This window comes from Gossypium arboreum, chromosome 3, assembly GCF_025698485.1.
Source record: "Gossypium arboreum isolate Shixiya-1 chromosome 3, ASM2569848v2, whole genome shotgun sequence".
In the NCBI taxonomy this organism is placed as follows: Eukaryota; Viridiplantae; Streptophyta; class Magnoliopsida; order Malvales; family Malvaceae; genus Gossypium; species Gossypium arboreum.
The window spans coordinates 68,534,313-68,539,335 of NC_069072.1; the positions used below are offsets into that span (position 1 = coordinate 68,534,313).

General features: G+C 35.2%; 1 long non-coding RNA gene across 1 annotated transcript; it reads left to right on the forward strand.

Annotated features, from left to right (window-relative positions):
• Positions 1 to 312: 312 nt before the first annotated feature.
• LOC128290332 (uncharacterized) lies at positions 313 to 4,476 on the forward strand. Its single transcript, XR_008280078.1, has 3 exons — positions 313 to 329; positions 2,642 to 2,711; positions 4,297 to 4,476. It is a non-coding gene; the product is annotated as an uncharacterized LOC128290332 (long non-coding RNA).
• Positions 4,477 to 5,023: the final 547 nt, after the last annotated feature.

The window sequence follows — 5,023 nt, forward strand, 5'->3', positions numbered from 1 at the left end:
CAAAAGAAATAGTGAGAAAATCATGAAAAATGACACTAAATGGTGAAATATGATACATGTATAAAAAGAGTAGTAATTTTTATAAGTTGATTTGAGGACTTAAGGACTACATTGTGAAATAAGTAAAAAGTTACAAATGAATATGATAAATAAACAAAGAAATGAGATATTGGAAATTAAGAAATTTAATATAATTTAAATATCATGGGTACTTACTAAGTCATCACCAACTTAACGCGTTTATTTTCAACGCGTAGGTACAATGATTTTGAAGAGTTGTAATTAAGGTCCTGGACATCCATCTCATCACATCTTCAAGTGTCAAGAGGGTATGTTTCAAAATTTTGAATAGAATGACATGTACTTAGGAAGATCAAGTGTGTTCCAAGTAGTAGGGACTAAAATATAAGTTATGAAAACTTTATTTTTTTTAATGTTCAAATATATTAGTGATTGGCCAAAATCACTTTGGTACCAAATTAAATATTTCTATATCAGGTTCCTTGGGTCGAACCGAGTATAAGGGTCTTACACACAAATTGATCCCCTAATATGATCTCACTGACTCTAGAAGAAGAGAGCATGATATCCATCACTTTTCGGAGCATTTAGGGGTTCTATATCAAACAAAGCAGTCTTTATTTCCTCATCAGTGATAGGCTTACTCAAAAATTGGATCTTGCCATCCTCAACTTGTGGGAAAGAACTAGTAGGAAGTCCCCTTATCGGTCCCGGGTCTTTACCATATAAATTGTTGAAAAATGGAATCACCTCATGCCGCAAGTCTTCATCATAAAAAATCCACTATTCTCTATTATTTTTTAGAGCCATAATTTGACTTTGGTTTCTTCTTCTAAGAGTACGCCTATGAGAAAATTTTGTATTTCGGTCCCCCAAAGAGAGCCAATCACATCTCGCCTTCTGTTTCTAGAGAAGTTCTTCGTGATACAAGACCTGTTCCAGCTCCTCCCTAACTTTCAAATCCAACTAAAATAGAGAATCCGACTAAGAATAATCCAAATTCCGCTGAATAGAATCAAGTTTATAAAGCAACCTTTTTATGAGACCCAATGTGACCATAAACCTTCTTGTTCGACTCTTTTGTTTTACTTGTAAAGTTAGCCACTGTATTTGACATTGAGCCATGAAAATTCCAATTCTTCTTAACAAAGTCAGTAAACTCTAAATGTTCAACCCATCCTGCTAGAAACTGAAAAGGACATCCCATAACAGAACGAAACCTAGGATGAAATAATAAAAACAAAGGCCTGTGGTCAGACTTGAGTCTAGGGAGGTGAGTCACATAATAATTTGGAAAAGACGCAAGCCACACATCATTCTTGATAGCTCTATCTAACTGCTTATAGACTCCACCTCTATACCATGTGAAAGGAGCCCTTCTGAATCCAAAATCATGAATCCCAATCGTATCCATAAAATCCACAAAGTAAGAACATCTTTTCCCACTAACTCGCCCACCTTTCTTTTCGTTAGAATCTAAAAGTGCGTTAAAATCTCTAATTGCCACCCAAGGAGAACCTTTACTTGGAAAAGTCATCTTTAGAGCATCCTAAAGCCGTATTCGTTTACGACCATCAGAATTATTGTAAACAAAAATAACAAAATAGGATACTGGGAAGAATTTTCAAAAACATGAGTCAAAACAAATTAAGGATGGATTCGAAGAATTTCAACTCGAAGTGACTCCTTCCAGCCAATCCAAATACCTCTAGAGAAACTGATTGTTTCTATCTGGTGAGAACATTGAAAACCAAGATTAGGGATAACTGAGTCAACTTTTCCACCATTAACTCTTGTTTCTAACAGACCCACAATATCTGGTTTATACTTTTGATTATATTCATGAAAAATTTGCAGAAACTTCTTACTAGCACACCTTTGACAAATTCCAAGAAAAATAGAAATAGTCATATAATAAAAAATAAAGAAGGTAAAAAAGTAACTGTAAATTTAACTCCCCAAAACTTTAATTTCGGCTTTTGATAAATTTGACATAAAATATGTATCTGCTTCAGTAGTTAAGTGTTCTGGATGTGTGTGGGAGGTCCCAAGGTCAAGCCATGGCTTTCGCAAATTTTGAAATTTTTTCTGAATAAAGCCCTAACCCTACCCAGTAGGCTTAAGTTTAATTGTTGGAAAAAATATATCAGAATGGGCTTGCTGGTCCGGTGGTTAAGTGGAGTTTTAATATGCTGGTGGTCTTGAGTTTGAATCCCTGTGCATGCAAGGGAGCTATTTTTGCTATTGGTGCCATGTAGGAGTTTTAACTGAACTAAAATACCGAGTAGTGGATGTGTAGTGGGAAGTGTGGGGAGTGGATTAAGGGATTTTAGTGGGTTATCAAATTATCTTGATATTATTGTTTTTTCCAAATTTCGGATTTCTCCTTCTTGCAAAAAAAATTGGCGTTTGCTTTTCTTTTCCCCCTGTTGCTGAATTTTTACTCTTTTTTCACCTTCTCTTCTCGTTTCCTTTCGCTTTCTTTTTTTCACTGATCATTCTTTTTTTCAAACGTCTCTTCTGTGTAACGTTGGGTGCACATTCGATAAGTTTTCGTCTTTCTTAAATCTTAACGTTTCTGGCTAAGTGGCTAAAGAGGGGTTTTACGCTTGGTGTTTAGGAGTTAATCAAGGGGTTGCTGATCATCCATTGACGTCTTAAGCATGCGGAGTTTCTGTTCTCGATCGAGGGTAAGATTTCTAACGACTAAAGGTTATACAACTCGTGGTAACTTCATTTTAGTTTCGTTAGTATCACTAAATTGGGCTTTGGTATGGCAATATTTAGATCTTGGAAAGCTCGGAGGTGTTTTTACAGCAAATTAGTAATAGGTGTGTACCCGAAACGCAGAAAACATGATTCAGTGAAATGTCGAAATTGCTTACTGTCAAGAAATAAGAGGAATAAGAGAAAATAATGCGAAAAATTGTAGAAAAAAGAAATAAGGGTATTATAAACTTGGAAATCAACATTTTGCATTAAAATAGTTTTGGACAGCAGCAGTAGCCTGACTTTGAAAAATCATCAAAAATAGTAAAAATTGAGTGAGAGGTTGAATAAAACATGAAAGTAAAGTTTATTGAGTCTAGTTTTTCATGGAAGAAACAGTGTAAGCAATGGAATTGTAAATTATGAGATATAATAAATTTTGTAAGACAAGGTTAGAATGATTTTGATTTATATGTTTAAATCCTTAATGAGTCTATTTTCAAGAGAAACAAACGGAAACATCATCCAAATTCCTTACTAAGAGATAAATAATTTTTAGTAAGGAAAGGTTGAAGCTATCAAACAACAGAATAGGGATAAATTTGAAGATTTTACTATACTTATTTGATAAACCATAAATTCTAAAAATTTTATGGTAGAAAGGTATTTGAGTCTAGTTTCAAAATCATCAAGCAGATCTTAATTTTGAATTTTGTAGCTCAAGATATAAATAATTTAGTGACAATGACTCAAGTAGATAGCTTTGAATGAACATATAAGTAAATTGTGAAAAAATATTTTTACTAAGAATGTGGAAAGGAGAGGAGGAGGAGGAAAAACATGTATGAATATTTATCTAGAATGGGTTACATTAAAAATGGATCACACGGCGAAGGCTAAATTGGGCCGTGTGGGCCCATACGGGCAGGCCACATGGGCATGTGAGCCCATTTTACTAAAATGTGTTTTAAGGTTGCACGGGTCACCCAAGACGACTGTAAACCTACTATAGGGTTGGTAAGCACTACTTAGACCCCTAAATGTGTGAACTGAATATATAATGTATGCTTGTTTACTGATATATTTATGTATGATTACTGTTAGTTGCATATAAGCATGTCATTTACTATATGTTGCATTCCATTGGGTTGGGATATGGATATTTGGAGGAAGTGTATTGAAAGGCTTGTAAGTCTAATATCTGGCAGCTCAGCTGCAAACTACTGCTTATGTGCTGTATTCGGTGCTATTTGGAGTATAGGGATAGGTGGGTGTTTTGAACCCTACATGTAGTGTAGGGATGGACGGAGATGGTGTGTAGAGGCTAGTTGGGTAGGACTTTGATTTTGTATACTGTATATTTGTTACTGATACTGTGATGGGCTAAGGCCCTTGTGCATTACTGATACTGATACTGAATTGGGCTAAGGCCAAATTGCTATTGATACTAAAAAGGCTTAGGCCCAGACTGCTTTTAATTGTGCACTATGTTTACTGTTGTTTGTTTTCTATGGGATTACACACTGAGTTTACGTAAACTCACTCCCCTCTACTTAATGTGCACAGGTAATCCCCAGACCTAGACGGATCGGAGCGGTAGAGGACTCGGCGGTGACCACGATTTTGGACTTTCATGGTTTTAATCTGAGTATTGGTTTTATTTATTTATTTATTTTATTTTTATTTTATTTGGTTGTAATTTGGACTTACGAACTTTTAGATTTGTTTTGGTTTTTATTTTCCTTACTTCATGGATTAGTAACTGCTAGTCGTAGGAAATCTCGGTTTTCAAAAGAGCAAATGGTTTCTCTTAAACGCACGATTACTTAAACTGTTTTTTTTAAAAGCTTCCGCAACGAGTTACGTTTTGAATCAACTGATTAAATAAGTAAAAGGTTTTTGGAACTAATAAGAGGTAAAGAATAGTAAACAAACGAAAATGGTTTTATCGCGACAACACTATTTTTCAAACACCCTATCATGTGACATCGCCAGATTCGGCCATAACATCTAGGCCGAGTTTGGGGTGTTACAGTAAATGCTAATTAATAGCCTCCTCACAATTTTTTCCATCATGGTTCAAACTTCCCTTCTCAATCTCTTTCTTGATCTACGAGCTGATGAGTTTGACCATAGAGTTCATGGAGTTTGATAACGGAACCTTTGCATTACCCGAGTTTTTAAATTGTCCCCCACGATCCCAAATGATTTTGCTAATAGTGTAGCCACTTTGGATAGAACCACCTTTGGCCCCTGAACTCTTCCTTTTGAAATCATTATTCCTTTACCTCTT